Source organism: Balearica regulorum, chromosome 9 (assembly GCF_011004875.1).
Source record: "Balearica regulorum gibbericeps isolate bBalReg1 chromosome 9, bBalReg1.pri, whole genome shotgun sequence".
Lineage (NCBI taxonomy): Eukaryota > Metazoa > Chordata > Aves > Gruiformes > Gruidae > Balearica > Balearica regulorum.
Genome location: NC_046192.1, coordinates 13,976,419 through 13,993,890, shown reverse-complemented (window position 1 = coordinate 13,993,890; position 17,472 = coordinate 13,976,419). Strand labels below are relative to the sequence as shown.

Genomic DNA, 17,472 nt, shown 5'->3' with positions numbered 1-17,472 from the left:
AGTTTTTCAGTTCAGGCTCATATTCCACCCTTCGCTGGAGCTGCCAAAGATACCGCTTGAGTTTGTGTGTATAGAAGATCTTTTGAGTACATGTATATGTAGCTCATTCAAAAGCTCAGCCAATTCAGGCAAGGTGAGTGATATATGTGCTGTTTTTCTGTACAGTGTGTGGGTGGGCCAACCATTCTTACACAAATATCTCAAAAAGTCAGCTATGAAATTATTGCTTAATATTGGCAATTTGGGAGATTTGGTTTTGATGTAAGTATCTTCAGGATGCTCTTAAGCGAACATCCTGAAGACAGTAACTGCCAGCAGCAGAAACTCGTGACTCTCAAACTAAGCTAATGCAGTCCAAAACTCAACAGATGACAGTGTTTTCAAATCTCTGAGGCAACAAGCCACTGCTTATGATCTTACAAAAAGTTCTATGAAACATAGGGAAAAATAATTGACAGAGATATATACAGTATGGAAAAGTACAAATCCTCTGGGCACCTACAGAAAGGATTGGTGCAGTTCTCAGATAAATTTACTAGGGAGAGGTAACTATCAGTCCTGTACTAAAGATATCTTAAAAAAAAAAAAAAAAAAAAAAAAAAAAAAAAAGCATGAGTCCAAATAACATCGAGCAGAAAGATAATTTTGTGGATAGGTGAAATGTTCCTGGATGTGAATTCATAACAGACTGACTTATAGTTTAAGTGAGAAAGGTGAGTGTGCATGCAAGGAATGAAGCAAAACATACCATCCCCTTGTCTTCCACCTAGTTTGAGCTAGTCATGACTAGCAGGTCTGCATAGAGTGGCAAAGGGTCGAAAGGAGGATGGATGAAAGAAACTAACACTGCATTTTGTCTGTTCTCTAACCGTACATCCTTCTGTGCAAGGGGAAGAGAGATGGTCCAGCACTTCTTTCCTCTTCCTGGAAGGTTCAGAAAGTTGTGAGGAAATTTCTTTAGTGCCCTGTACATATCCACAGATGAACCCATGATGAATTCCCAGAAGAAACTGAAGAAAGTGGACCAGAAAATCATGGAATGAACCATAATAAAATGGTCAGAAAGGGGGATCATCTGGCCCATTGTTTCGCCTGAAGACAGGATTGACTTCAGCTAAGTAAGTTCTGATACCCTTCTGTCACTCTTTTTTTTTAATTATTAAATGATTTTTAATAGTAGTAGTACCTGTTACTATCCTCGAAGCAATCCATTCCAGTGCTCACCTACTATTTCTGCACCCTGCAATGAGATTGTTAGGCTAGAACTAATATGAGCCAAATACTGGAGGTCCTCACAGCATTAATAGGCTTCCTTCTTTCACTAGATCCTCTCTGGAGTTTGGAAAGAAGCCTAACTAAAATTAAATGGCTTGTACCCTACATATCAAAAGATCTGGGCCAAAATTTCTGTTCGCTTTAACAGTGAAAACTTGGCATAACTCCTTGGAAGCAAAGATTTTATTCCACATTTCCACTGAAGCTGGAATACAGTACCTGAGAACAGGAAACAATTTTGCTATAATGTAAAACCAACAGATTTTTGTCTCATCTGTACTTTTAAAGTTTGGTCTTGAAGGCAGAAAGGCAGGGATGGATAAATATGTAATTAAAGAGAGCTAAAGCAGGGACAATAATGAACAAACACCATTATTTTTGCCGTAGTCCTTGAGGGAAGCTAAGGTAGAGGTATAGAAAATCAGTTACAGTGATGCACTTCACTTAGCATGGGAGTTCATGCAGTGCAAAGAGCTTAATGTGTGCGGCTGAGCTGGGCCTAATGGGCATCAGTTGTTATCTGTGGAAATGGAGTATGTTAGAGGCAGCCTGGCTACCGTACCCATCTGCGATGGGTAGTGGGATTTTCGACACGCTAGTGACCTTTACTTACTCATTTTGCTGAATTTTCATCCAATAAAAGCCATCATCTGACCGGTCCACCCAAGCCCATATTGTGCAGTCTCAGCTCGTTGGTGAGGGTTTAGTGAGCAGCAGGAGGGAGAGGAGGGGGAGTCTGCAAACATAAAGCTGGGGCTGGGGAGCAAGGGCAGCCGCTGAAACACCTGTGCACCCAAGTAGCACCCACTTTTTATATAGCTTTTTATATATGCTTTTATATGTATCTCTATGCATATATACATATAGCACTTTCTACACTTATTTCTCTCCTAAATAATCAGACACTGCTGTAAATCTGCCACTAGGCTAGCAGAGACCTTCGCACGCTGCCCTACCCTACACAGAATGAAACCCCTCTCCCACTGTGCTGCTCAGCTCTACCTCTCCCACAACAGTACCGCACACACTGCAACACCCTGCAGTCAAATCCCCATGAGAATAACCCCACCAGTATACCAGCGACCACTTTAGCTCTTGTGAATTTTGCAGACTGATTTATAGTAAATATCCCCCAGGACCTTCATGGCCCTTTTAGGACATCAAGCGTAGGAAAACGTATCTTGTTCTCACCGGCAGTAGGGACTGAGAAGGCTTAAACATGGGGAAGAAGGCTCCCTATATTTTCTTGCCCCACTGCACATGTTTATAAAGGCTAAACAGAGTATAAACTTCTCTCTGTGGAGGCAAGAAGAGTTTTATGAACTTAGCTCTTGAAACAAGCATTCTACTTAGAAAGAAGCACTGTGAAACCTATCATATTCATCATAAACTTGTTATTTCTTAAGGAAAACAATTATATACCTGGATCTAAATGGATCCAGTTTAATAAGAATCTCTTTTATTAATTATATGCCTTATAAAGCCCCTGGCACATGAGGAAGTTATGAGTAACTAAGCACAGAAGTTCACAGAGCAAAAACTTATTACCTGTTATTGCTGTTCCTTGACTATTTTGATGGTTGCATGCTGAGTATGTTTACACAAAAAGTCAGACTCTCCAGCACGATAATGCGAATTTAGCAGAAATGTTGCTGACTTCATTTTCATTGTACAGCAAAATACTGCTCTGCATGGTTTAAGCATGGATAGCCAGATAGGGTAAAAGTCACAAATACCAAGTGGTAGAGGTGCAACAGAGGTGCAGTAGCCTGATAGCTCTGATTTTCAAAATCCTGAGAAGTTCCTAAGGCTTTGATCAAACATGAAAAGAAATATGATTTTGTTCCAGACCATTTAGAACAAAAGCATTGTTTAGTCTTTTTTCCCCCATTTTTTTTATTTTTTTTTTTAAGAATGGTGGCTTTCTTATCAAACAAGATCAGCTTCAATCTTAGGTCAACATTTCACATTCTGAATGCATGAGTGTCTTTGCGCAAAGGCAGACTATTTTTCAATGAAATTCAACCCGGTTTTGCGGATGAAAGTGGATTCTAAAGGTTGAAGTTCTACCAACAACACTCAAAACAACTGCAATTTTAATGACATGCAGCCAAATGGAATACCTACGGTAGACTGAATCCTGACATACGTGAGCAGGAGAGCAGGAGCAAGATCCAGGAGGCAAATTTGGGGTATTGGGTGTTAGAGAGACCCTTTTCCAAAAGCACAAGTACACAGAATTTAATTGGATAGGTTGTTTCCTCCAGGAGGGAAGATCTGTGTTTGGAAACGCTCATTTGTGGGGGGAACACAACACAACATTTGGGGGGAATTGTGGGAAAAACTGTTTGCCTGTCTAAGTGAAGGAAAGATGCTGTTTATTTTCCCAGGAGTCCTGCAAAAGGCTACTTGGAAAGTGCAGTGATTTTTGACAAATTGTCAGAATCTTTTAGGTGGCTCTGATGCTGTCAGAGCATTTTTCTTTCACCTCACACAAAGCTTTTCAACTCCTCCTATTTTAACAATCCTAACAATAAAAAATCATCGGATATTCTTTTGCTATTTTAAATGGCTATTGTTCCACTGTGTTTAATCATTAAGGAACCAGAAGGGACACATTTCATTGAAAAATGTTCATTTGACCCTCTGTAAACAGCAACTTGAAACATTTTAACAGGCTCTTCAAACTGTTTGGGAAGAAATAAAGCAGCATCTGGTTTGAGGCACGCTTTCATATTGTATTGTTTATGTTGATAGCTTAAGTTCTTTGCTGTGCATTGTTATTTATGACAATTGAATGTAGAACATTTTTGATTCAACAGAGTGCTTTCATTCTACAGCATGGGAATAAAGCAATCAAAGCTGAGGTGACTTGACTGATTTCATTTAGAAGGTGGATTCCAGCAGGCCTATTAGTGTTGAAGTAGAAGGGAGGGGGAAGGAAAGGATGGAGCAGGTAACTAAGGGATACAAATTAAAAAGGGTGAGAAATCTGGGAAAGAATCCTGCTGACGGTATGGACTATATGAGAAATTTCCAGGAGTCACTAAAGCCATGGGAAGAAATTGCAGGAATCTGTCCAAACAAAAAGGCAAGAATTCTATGTAGATGTTTCTTTGCTCTTTATTTTTTTGCTGGGGAGCTTGCAAGAAAACATTGATGCTTCAATCCTCTTGTCCCCTAAACCAATAAAAACTAAAAAAAATACATCCATGTTTTAAAAAGATTTTCATTGTGTTTCCTATATTATTTCAGAGTTAAAAACAAACAAAATTATGCTGGTTATAAACCTAAAATGAGTCCAATGCCAAAGTAACCAGAGTTAATTTCTGCAATGCAGCATTAAAGTGAAAAATAAACAACCAGAAATAACATGGGGTTGTACCAGTAGTAGCAGAACTGTCCCATGGCTGAGGAAGTTCTTAAAAAGGCTTATTGGAACACTGTTTCAACCAGATATTATCTATATATTAAATATATGTATATAAATTTAATAATACATAATTATCCAAAATATATCAACCCAGGTATTAAATATATAAGTAAATTAATTACTCAAACCCTTAATGCTGATCATATGGTAAATGTAAAAAGGAAACAATGAACTGCTTAAGAGCGGAGTTAATCATTTTTAAAAGCAAGTTAAAAGTATCTATCTGGTTAGAAGTGAGTGTAGGAGAAGTATTCAGGTTCTAAGGAAATCTGTTTTCTAAATATTCTAGGGAGGCTTTAAGGGACAGAAACAGGTTTAGAAAGTCTAATAAGAATTACAAATTTCCAAAGCAGCTGAGGAAGGCATTTATAATTATGATTCTGACTTTTCTGTTTAATTTATTCTGTCCCATGTTTCTATTTACTGCATAAGGTGCTGATTTGGAAACCAGACCAGCAAGCTTAATTTGGTATCAGAGCTGTTTCCCATAGATCATCCACTAGGACTGAGGCCCTGTAACAGCAAGCAGAAGCCTGACTAGCCCGAGCGATTCCTCCCAGGCTATCTGTTATTTCCTTAGACTCTTATTAGACTTTCTGCTTTCAGCCATGTTCAGCAATTCAGTATCAGTAGTATTCCAGTCAAAGGACTGTAATACAATTAAATATTTTTTCCTGTTGTAATGCTGTTATATATGGTAGCATCCTCACCTTGTGGTTTGACAGAGCTTTTTAGTCAGGGTGAATTAAGCACTGTATGCCTCCTTTGCCTGTTCTCTCCTCAAGACTTCAGCGCTCTGCTATTTAGTTCCTCTCAGGCTGTTTTCCTTTCATTTGCCTTATTAGTAGGTAGGTCAGTAGCTGATGCCACCTACTGTGGGCATCTAAAGGCTTTTCTTTTGTTTCCTTTTTTTCCTAAAGCTTGAGAAGTTGCCACTTTCTTTAGTAGTGATTCACAAAAGATATTAAAAAATCATTTAAATCTCTTCTGATTAGAAAAAAAATACATATACTGCACCTTTCTTTACAGGTATGTATACACCTTTCTTTATAAACATGTATAAGCCTAGTGCCTCATCCAAATATCTTAAGCTGACAAAGGTAACTAAAAATCCAAATGTGTTACAGATATATGACATTAATTAACATCTTTCCATTTTCAGATGTCTTTTCATCTATAATAGTCTGGTGATTATTTTTTTTTCTCCTTCCTCTACTCAGAAACCCCTGGAAGCTGGAGGAGGTCAGACCTTGGCTGTGTTGTTAAGACAGAAGGACAAATTGACATCCATATATCAGATCTGCATTGCCTCCCTTGAGCATTTTTCTATGAATCTGAGCAAATGCAGAAGATAATATTGTACTTCTGGGTCATGCTTAGTTGTAGAGGAATGTGAGGCAGTGTGTACATGTGCATGTGTGCACATTTCAGTAGAAGTAAATAAATTGTTATAAGAAAAATCCATTGGGGGGGGGGGGGGGAAGAGGTTAGTATTAAATCCATTCTCAAATGCTGGAATGATCAGGCAGGTCCTGCATGTGTCTTTTTACTTTACAGTCTAAGGTAACTAAGACTTTTCTGATACTCTACCATTCTTCTCTTTAATGCTCTCCTCTCATTATATCCTTCCCTTTTGGTCAATCACTGGCTTTGATAATGGTCCTGCTAATGCTCTTTTTCTATGTTACATCCTTTTCCCTACCAGCTAGTATACTATAACATCCTCTGAGCTTAAATTTGAACCTCTCTTGCCCGGCTGGCTTTCTTCTACTCCTGGGCACACTATGCAAACATTACTCTCTGTACAGGTCCTCTGCTACCCTGCTTACCTTTTGAGTTATTGCCCCATATCTATCCTCTTCTATGCAATATTCTTTAGTCATGCAGTTTGTTTCTTTGCTTCTATTACAGCCTCTGTTTTGTCTGTCCTTATACCTAGTTTCTGCTAGTTGCCATTGCTCCAGTGCCTGTGTTGATATAGACGTATCTACAGAGTATAATGAAGAAGCTGTTGCAGATTTAACAGTGAGTATTTTGGGATATACATCACATATTTGTCTTCTCTGCTATTTAAGAGGTTATTTGCTCCAAAGAGTTAGTAGTACTAAATCTATACTGACATACTAATTTCTGAAGTTTGTAGACAAGTTTCTGAGCTTAAATCACTGATGCAAAATCTGGGGTAGGAAGTCTCCAGATGACAATTTCAAAAAATTTGTTAGTGAGAATAGCTCCATGAACTGAATTTGCTGGTGCTGGAACTACAAGGAGCTCCACATTTAATTCATTAGATTGAATTTGTAGAATGATTGTGGCCATTTCAAGGCTGTACAACTGTGTTCCCTCTTCATTTTGCTGGTTTTCTTGCACTACAAGCTCTGGAAAACAGCTGCACCATTCAGTATAGATGCCCAGTGGTGGTGTGTGGCCTTTGGAAGGCTTTCTCAGACATAACCACCTGCTCTGTATGTCAGACATACCTAGCCATGCAGCTACTCTGCTGCATGACCAAACCACCTGCAGGAAGCAATAGTTTATGCAGCAAAACAAGGTCTATAGCACAAAATAGCGCTCAAGACAACAGTAAGAAGTATGCATATTCAAAGCTACACTAGTAGGCAAAAAATGCATCATCTGCACAGAAATTGGAAAGGGATGATGAATACCTCTGTAATACAGCACAAATCAATTCCTGTAATAGCTTGTTTACAAGGCACCATTCACCCTGCTGCATTCTCTCCTTCCCCTTCCTAAAGGTAGCTGCATTCAAAATACACGGCTGCAGAACCACCACAGTTGCTAGTATAGCGGTGTAAACAAGATTGCCCCAGCCTCCAGAGGGTTTTGGCTAATATACGTCCATAAATGTGCAAGATACACTTGGTTATGTGTATCTGAGTATAAACATATGCATAAGCATATATGGAACCAACTCAGTTGTAATATAGCAAAACTATATTTCCAGTCTGGTCTAGTACCCTCCGTGTTTTATTTCTCTATAAACATTAGAGGTTCTAGATCTTTTCCCCATCTCATGCCTCTCAGATTAAGCATCTTAAACTTTTTTCCTTTACGATCTCTTCTATAACATGGAGAACGTTCTTGGCTTTTTTAACATTTCAGGAGGCTCCTTTTTTTTTTAAGCAGTGTCTGGTCTCTCAATTACTCATAAGCATAACAATTCAGATTTCTCTGTTACATCCTTACATATCAGTTTAACGTTTCTCTTTGAAATGAAACCAAGAATGAAAACTCCCCAAACAGTGAATTAACCTTGACATGCAGACGTTTTTTCATGATGCTTTCACTTTGGGGACTGAATTTGTAGAACTTTTTTTGTCATACTCCATTTCATATGGGAAATAATTTTAAAATTTTCTAAAATGATTATGTTTCATTTACTAATGAACAGAATAGTCATATTTTCAAAAGCATTTATGAATTAAATTATGTGTTCAGCTGATTCTGAATTTTCCACAAGGCACTTATTTTGTCTCTTGGAAACCTTGTCTTCTGGCTTCCAGCAAAGTTCTTAAGTATCTAAATCATTGCTGATGGCTGGAACTGAGGATCCAAAATCCTCATTTAGAGAGCTTTACTCACAAATTCTGAGTACCATCAGGCTCCTTATCATTTTCAATGTGGTATTCATGTCAACAAGAGGCCAGTGGTGCTTGTTCTGAAGACAGATAGGGCATTGAACTGAAATGCAGAGAATAGAAAAGTTGTGCATCTGATTCACTGTGAAAAGTTGACTCAGTGAAAAAGAAATTTAACTGGCCAGGCAAGTTCTGTTCTGGCTTATTAGCACAAACACTAAAGACTACTATCCTGTTTCTACCAGTACAGCGATAATTTGGACAGTAGGTGTTTGCATTTCTCGGTTTTGGAATCTTGACAGCTGCTATTGCCAGATCCTGCCTTATTGCATTGCCTTTGACGCTGGAAAAAAATAACCACAGCATGTTTAATTTTACTGTCTTATAAACATAAGGGGGAAAATCACATAAAATTACTTCTGGATTTTCATTAATAAGCTTAATAATCCCTTAAGAAGTCTTTGGCAAAGCAACCAATAAAAATGAAGGGATTACAAGCTTTAGATTTTAATGAGAATTGGTTGTTTGTGGTATTTTTCATTCTGCCACAATCCACCGTCAGAAGAATGTGTATTAAGATTTCTGTGCCCAGAATCACAAAATCAAAGTATCGTATTTGCATTACTCATGTAGGCTTTGAATTGGACTAGTCACACGACAGTTTTAAATGTGCACATTTGATTTTGTTGGCCATTTTTCCCTTTGTTTATAGGCTGCACAGATTTTTAGGAAGGAATTCAGTGGCCAGCTGCCCAAATTAAAGAATAGTGAAAAGATCAAAGTAGTGCATATTGCTACTGTGGTAGTTATTAGCATTTGTGATACCTTATTCTCATGACAGAACAGAAAGTGGCATAACATCAATCTTGTTTTGTTACAAAAAATAATAACAAGGGGAATTGGTACAAGTACAGCTGTTTTCATTATAATCTCAGGAAAGTAATGTCAGAGTCCTCTTCAGGGGCTGTAATGAAAGGACCTTTGAAGAGCTAGTGTATTCTTCTGTTAGTCACAAAGGTACTGTACGCAGTAATTCCTTTTCTTAAGAAATGGCTGTTCCGTTAGACCAACAGGAACTGATCACGAGGGTCCCACTATTGCTGAGATGGGGTCATGTAGAGTGGAAATATGAGCTCCATAACCCTTGACCCCTTTCCCTCTTTATTTCGATTCCTTTAACAATGCATGGTTGGCAGACAAAAACAATGGAAAGTTCCAATCTCTTTTGTTTGGCTTGGGAAAAACTCAAGCCAGCTCAGTTTTGTTTTTACCTAAAAGTATGTCTGGGTTTCAATTAAAAGGAGCTACTTTAAGTTTGCTAGTCTGTGAAACTTTGAAAAAAGCCATTGTTGCCCATCCATGATCTAAGCAACAATGAGATACAGATTCTCACAGTGTGTCACAGTAAAACTACGTCTCATTTCTAGCCGTAGAGGCAAGAAAGGATGGACTGCTAGAAAGCTGGATTTTTCAAAACTACATACCCATTCATGTCTATTTATTAAACCATTACTTTTAAAACAGGACATAATATTTTAGAAATTCTATGTCAAGGAAATACTGTCAAAAGGAAGAACAACAAATAGCACAGTTGCAAGCACTGGTGCAGCTTGGGAGCTCAGCAGATGATGCCCTCACCTACTGTCCCTTACAGAAATGTTGTGTTTTATTGTAGTGGAAAATTTGATTATCTGAAAAGTGAAAAGTACTTGATTCAGGAGTCCTAAAAAATTAGAAATTGAATTTAGATTATACATTAAGATTAATGACAACTATTTCTGATCTGCTCAGGGTCTTATACACACATACACTCATTTTGCAGATCTGGGCTCATGTAGAGAGAAATTATTTAATTTTGTATTTTCTCTAATTTAAGGTTTGGTAAGAATTCAATCTTTTAATATCATTATACAACTTAATGTCTTCTTGATAACATGCCTAGGTATGCGAAACTTATTTCTCTTACAAACATCTCATTGTCAGCTGGTAACAAATTGAACCCTGCTAGCTCACTGCAAGTCTCTGCATTTGAAGGAACCTTGCATGAAGTAGCAAAATTCAGCTGTCAGTAGCTTCCAGTGTAAAATTTGTAGTAAAAACTCACATTGTAAATCATCTGCAAAGAACTGTATTAGCTGACACAAATTTGTCCAGCACAAATTTGACCAACACAGTAGGCATGATTGAATAAAGGGAAGACACAATTCAAATCTTTATCCTATTGAAACACCCGTGATTTTTATAAGGTCAGCAGTTTATCTTTACTGCATTTTGATGTTTACAATTTACAGCTTTGGGTCAGCCCCCAGGTATATGTCCTATATGTAAGTAGATCTGTTCCTAAATATATCTCCCTGACAGAGGAGACACTGGAAGACCCTTCCTGCGAAAAGCTTAAGTGCCCCATTTTTGGATAGAGTACAACCAACTGAACTACCAAGCAGTAGAGAAGAGTCAGTTTCAGGATGTATAATTACAGCTTTTGAAGGACCATAACTGAATAATTCTGAACAGTTTGCTATTTCTATTCTTAATTATACATTTCCAACAAATATATTTGCCAGGTACTCAACCTTCACTTGCTAAGGATACCTATGTAAAAAGATTCCTCTCCAAATTTTAGATTATAACTGGTTCTGCTTTTTTTTTTTTTTTTTTGGTATGTGTGTGTGGGTTTTGTTTGTTTTCCCTTAATTATGCGCTTGCAGGAAAGTTTACTTGTGCCTTCTATCATCCTTTAACCCTAAAATTAAGAATTCTTGTAGAGCTTGATGAACTTCTGAAGTTCAAAACTAGTTCTTAACATTTAGTTTGCAGTATATCACAGCGTGTGTCCTCAGTTCCACTGACAGAAAGTGATAGAGGAGCCAACAAGGAGAAGTGCCATGCTGGACCTTGTTCTCACCGACAAGGAGGGGCTGGTGGGGAGTGTGAAGCTCAAGGGCAGCCTTGGCTACAGTGACAATGAAATGGTGGAGGTTAAGATCCTTAGGGCAGCGAGGAGGGTGCACAGCAAGCTCACTACCCTGGACCTCAGGAGAGCAGACTGGCTTCTTCAGGGATCAGAGTACCATGGGACAAGGCCCTGGAAGGAAGAGGGGCCCAAGATAGCTGGTGAGTATTCAAGGACCACCTCCTCCAAGCTCAGGAGCAATGTATCCCAACAGAGAGGAAGTCAGACAAAAATACCAGAGGGCCTGCACGGATGAACAAGGAGCTCCTGGACAAACTCGAACACAAAAAGGGAGCCTACAAAGGGTGGAAGCAAGGGCAGGTAGCCTGGGAGCAATACAGAGAAACTGTCCGAGCAGCCAGGGATCAGGTGAGGAAAGCTAGACCCCTGATAGAATTAAATCTGGCCAGGGACGTCAAGGGCAACAAGAAAAGTTTCTATAGGTACGTCAATGATAAAAGGAAGACTAGGGAAAATGTGGGCCCCCTCTGGAAGGAAACACGAGACCTGGTTATCTGGGATATGGAGAAGGCTGCAGTACTCAATGACTTTTTTGTTGAAATCTTCACTGGCAAGTGCTCTAGCCACACTGCTGAAGTCACAGAAGGCAAAGGCAGGGACTGGGAGAATGAACTGCCCACTGTAGGAGAAGATCAGATTCAAGACCATCTAAGGAACCTGAATGTGCACAAGTCAATGGGACCTGATTAGATGCATCCATGGGTTCTGAGGAAACTGGCAGATGACATTCTAAGCTACTATCCATCATATCTGAGAAGGTGTGACAGTCCGGTGAAGTTCCCACTGACTGGAAAAGGGGAACCATAACCCCCATTTTTAAAAAGGGAAAAAGGGAAGAACTGGGGAACTACAGGCCGGTCAGTCTGACCTCTGTGCCTAGCAAGATCATGGAGCAGATCCTCCTGGAAACTATGCTGAGCCACACAGAAAATAAAGAGGTGATCGGTGACAGCCACCACAGCTTCACCAAGGGCAAATCATACCTGACAAACTTGGTGTCCTTCTGCAACAGTTTACAGCATTGTTGGATAAGGGAAGAGCAACTAATGTCATCTGCCTGGACTTGTGCAAAGCATTTGACACTGTCCCACACAACATCCTTGTCCCTAAACTGGAGAGGTATTGATTTGACTAATCAACCACCTGGTGGATAAGGAATTGGCTGGATGGTCACACTCAAAGAATTGTGGTCAATGGCTCAATGTCCAAGCGGAGATCAGTGACAAATGGCATTCCTCAGGGGTCGGTACTGGGACCGGCACTGTTTAACATCTTTTTCAGCGACACGGACAGTGGGTTTGAGAGCACCCTCAGCAAGTGTGCCAATGACACCAAGCTGTGTGGTGCAGTTAACACGCTGGAGGGTGGGGATGCCATCCAGAGGATCCTTGACAGGCTTGAGAGGTGGGCCCGTGCAAACTTCATGAAGTTCAACAAGGTGAGGTGCAAGGTCCTGCACATGGGTTGGGACAATTCCAAGCACAAATACAGGCTGGGTGGAGAATGGATTGATAGCAGCCCTGAGGAGAAGGACTTTGGGTTGTTGTTGGATGAGAAGTTCCACATGACCCAAAAATATGCACTTGCAGCCCAGAAAGCCAACCGTATCCTGGGCTGTAACAAAAGAAGTGTGACCAGCAGGTTGAGGGAGGTGATTGTCTTCCCTCTACTCCACTCTCGTGAGACCCTACCTAGAGTACTGCATTCAGCTCTGGGGCCCCAACATAAGACGAACATGGACCTGTTGGAGCAAGTCCAGAGGAGGCCACAAAGGTGATCAGAGGGCTGGAGCACTTCTCCTCTGAAGACAGGCTAAAAGAATTGGGGTTGTTCAGCCTGGAGAAGAGAAGGCTCTGGGGAGATCTTACAGCAGCCTTCCAGTACCTAAAAGGGGCCTACAAGAAAGCTGGAGAGGAACTGTTTATAAGGGCATGTAGTGATAGGACAAGGGGTAATGGCTTTAAACTGAAAGAGGGTAGATTTAGATTAGATACTACGCAGAAATTCTTTACTATGAGGGTGGTGAGGCACTGGAACAGGTGGCCCAGACAAGTTGTGGATGCCCCGTCCCTGGAAGTGTTCAAGGCCAGGCTGGATGGGGCTTTGAGGAACCCGGTCTAGTGGAGGGTGTCCCTGCCCATGGCAGGGGGGTTGGAACTAGATGATCGTTAAGGTCCTATCCAACCCAAACCGATTCTATGAAAGACAGCTCTAAGGAAGAATTCACTATAAAAGAAAACTTCAGAGAGAATTATGAGCTACCTCTGATATGATTTTTTTCACTGGAGTACAAATAATTAAATGTACATACAATTAAAGAGAAATATTTACAAGCATTCCTAAACTTGGGATTGGTAGGAATTGTTTCAGTCTCAAGACCAGCCTGGCATGACACAGACATGATGGCTAGATGAAACTAGATGAAAAGGCTTCCTAGGTTCCTTCTGAATAAGAGAAGGCAGGTAACTTCTTGGTAATTGCCAACTCTTTGACCAGCTGCAGGAAAGAAATAAATGTTCTTATTAAAAATAGAGTTAAATGAAAAGGAGGGTGGTATAGTATAACTTTTCTGTGCTAAAGGGAAACATTTGTTACCTTTTCCACACAAAATTGATGTACAGAAGCAAAAGGTACCTCATGTAAGGAATTTCCACAGGCAAATCCATGGTTCTTGTCCAGATGGGTACCATCTAGGAATTACATTCCTTTATAATGTACAATTCTAAATCATATTGTTGACACCAAGTAGCTTGCTCAAAGACCACACATTCATATCCTGTCTCTTGAAACAGAAGTTATCTTTTTTTTTTTCTTTTTTAATTCAGAATTTAAAGAGACTGTGGACCAAATTTTGCTTCTAGATGTGTGCATGGCTTACACTGGCTTTCAAGAAAACTGTGAGTATGCGTCTCAAGGCAGAATTTAGCCTGGTGTATGGTTTTGATTCACTCTGTATTCCTTTAATGTTCAAAATCTTAAAGATTATTTGGATATAATACATGAAAGGGAAGACAATATCTGAAAAAGGACAGAGAACAATTATTCTCTGTTTCAAGGGTGAATTGCCTTAAGTGAGCAGAAATCAGTCACAGGAGGCTGCTTGCTTCACTTATTTTTCTAACTGCTCTAGGCAAATAAAGATTAAGCCATTCTTTTATCAGGCAGGCCCTCTCCCCAGTATAAAGACATAATCAATCTAAATTGAAGGCAACTAAGAGATGCACAGAGGGTTTTTTGGGTAAGTTTTGGCTGTGTGATGACATAAAAGTGTTAATTTTGGTTTAGATTTTACTCCAGTATATTCAACAGAAATTGAGGTCAAAGATAAACACCAGAAATTAGTGTTTCAAGGTTTTATAATAATTTGCTGAACAGTTGACAAAGGAGTGTTGCATGTCATCTGTATAAATTTTGTATAGAGAAATTCGTTGTTGTAAAACATGGATAGCTAAAGTACAAGATCAGCTTAGTTCCTCAATACAAGAGCAAATCAGGGTGGATAAAAATAATTTACTCTACATTGAACCACTGTAACCCTTAATCAAATTTAATCCTGTTTCCCTCTTTTGGAAATCTCAAGCACGTTATGGTTCAGAGAGAAGGCAAAAAGTTCAGGTACCCTGGGTTGTCAGGAAAGATTAGAAATGCTAAATCTTATTTTTATACACGTCTATACAAGTTCATGATTTTGATAATAAGAAGCATGTTTTATCCAACACAAGCTCAGATTTTGTTCTGCAAAACCAAAACTTATGAGCTATTTCCAAGCCCAACTAAAAATCACATTCATCCCAGTCTGCTCATAATAGAAATGACAAAAATAAAACCTTTTACTGAACTCAGGAAAAAGTGTGATTTTCCTCACCCTCTGATGACCAGAATAAAAGGGAACAAAGACTCAAACTACCCATAGTCTGAGTTTTAAAAAAGAAAATGTGGCTTTTCTGCCCCTCTTCTGGTACTTTTTCTGGTTAGGAAAGTTTTATTGAATCCTAGTTGTGTGTATTCCTGAAACTGGGGCACAGAATCAAGAATGCTCCTTGGTGAAAGATTTTATTTACACTTAAAAAGCCTTATGAGTTCTGCCAGATCAGTTCATATTTACAGGAAGGAGAGATAGCAACAAGGATGGTGCAGAGCAGAGCAGCCACTGTACTAGATAAATCATCAGGTAAGTAGCAATACATATAAGTGCTCGTGAATTCTAGTCTTGTGTAAAGTCACACCTTAATTTTGTTATCATTTCAGTGATGTACTTTTCAGCTTCCGAAAGGGGGGTTAGAGTAGACTTTGTGCACTGATTAACTTCTGAGGTGAATAGGGATTTTTAATAACAGCTGAGTAAAATGGAGGGACCAAAGCAGCACCCAGGAACACTATTCAGTGCAAATTTTTCTGTTCTAGTAATAAAAGGACAGCTTCTGCCATAACTTTTCCTTGAAGCCTTTAAGAGTTCCTTGGGGCTACAATGGGCTCCCAGGAAAAACACAGATAGGGCTGGAGAGGCTCCAAGGAGAGTTCCCCAAATACAGAATCCACCTAGGAGCTAGAGCCCTCATTACTGTCTCACTGCGGTAAAGAATTTCCTCCTGAAGGTGGGGATGGATTCCAGAAGCTGTGTCAGCTGCAGAAGCCGCACTGATAGATAGGTAGCCCTGCCACAGCAGCTGCCTCGTCTGGAGGCGATGTACACAGCACCCTGGGTCCACAGTTCCTCCTGCTACAGCTTGCCTTTGTATTCCCAGCTAAATATTTTTTGCATGAAAACAAAACATTTTGCAATAATCATTGAGCTCAAGCTAAAATACGCAGTGTACAACAGCCTTCTAAATAACCCACAGCATCTCAAACACTGACAGATTCACCACATCTTTTCATTTTCAATTGAATAATCCCATTTTCCTTGGCTCAGCTCTGACACTGAACTTACTTTCCACATATTATTAAACTTTTTAAATATTGAATCGCTCCAGTTGTATGCTGATATTACTGTTAAAGCCATAACCAGAACATTGCATTTAACTCTTCCTACATGTAGCTTTAGCTTTAGTGTGTGCTGTAAGTCTACTTCTAATGTCGAGCCAAGATGAAGTCAACCAACCTTGCCTCTTCTGCAGTGATTAGGGATTTCAGTGCAGATTTTATTTTGTGGAAAGCACTGTAAATTTAAGCATTCTATAACAGAAACAACCAAACAAAAAGAAATCAGTGAACTGAAACACTGCTAAGGGTAAGCTAATTTCTCACTGAAAAAGACTGGCATTCAGCAGCCCGTATTAGTTAGCATGCTGGTGTCTTTTGAAATCAATTATTGTATTTCATTCACACAGCAGATGAAGATGGTAAATTAGTTCAATCACAGATGAGAACTCAGAGCCTACTGGAAGTTGATTTGTTTGTCAGCATCCAGGAACTTACAGCATGAAGCACATCTGTCCCAGCCATCTTCTGTCATGGGGAAAGGAACACCGGGATGTGTACATGTCAGTTTGCTGCCCTTTCCTTCTGAGTGGCTCCCACTTTGCTTGCCTCAATCTTCTACAATTACTTCGAATTTCAAACATTTAGAGACAAATTGGTGATACGCAAAGCTGTGGCATTCGAAAGACAATGCTCACTGACAGCAAGAGACTCGCTTCTCATGTGCTTCAAGACTTGGGGAGAAAAGCACCCAGAAAAAAGAGGCTGCCACCCTAGGATGAAGGCATATGGCAGGCTTATCTTTTTACCTAATCATCAACCATATTTCCCCCGAATTGTGGAAGAAGGGGATCCCCTTAAGCCTGAAGGAAGCTCTGGGACCTCAGCACTGTAGGGAAGGTGCAGGCGTGTGATACTTATTGATGACTGCCTCGATGGGCTTCAGGAAAAGAGCTGTTGTGGGGGGACTGGAAAAAGAAAGGGCAACTGGAAATGAGGGTACCTACACCTTTGCTCCACTTTTAGGAAACAGAAAGGTAACTGTAGAAACACCGAGTGCTTGCAATCTTTGACACCCTCATTATTAGGAGGTTTTTAAATTTTATTCATGTGGCTCGTATTCAACCTGACAAGTCATGTAGCGATTAAAAATTGGAATGCTGCAACAACAGTGTTAGAATTAGGATCAGTGACTGGTTTAACTCTCCCTGACAAGGAAAGCCTGGCAAATGACTCTGTTCCAGCCAGTAGGGAATCTTCAGCCTCACTGC

At 39.8% G+C, this 17,472-nt stretch overlaps 1 long non-coding RNA gene across 2 annotated transcripts; it reads left to right on the top strand.

The window, feature by feature from the left end:
• The first annotated feature begins 6,254 nt into the window (after nucleotides 1-6,254).
• Nucleotides 6,255-17,054, top strand: LOC142602996 (uncharacterized). Of its 2 annotated transcripts, none has more exons than XR_012836866.1 (3): nucleotides 6,255-6,733; nucleotides 14,107-14,178; nucleotides 16,612-17,054. It is a non-coding gene; the product is annotated as an uncharacterized LOC142602996 (long non-coding RNA). The 2 variants fall into 2 exon arrangements; XR_012836867.1 differs by lacking the exon at nucleotides 16,612-17,054 and adding an exon at nucleotides 15,389-15,548.
• The last annotated feature ends 418 nt before the right edge of the window (nucleotides 17,055-17,472 follow it).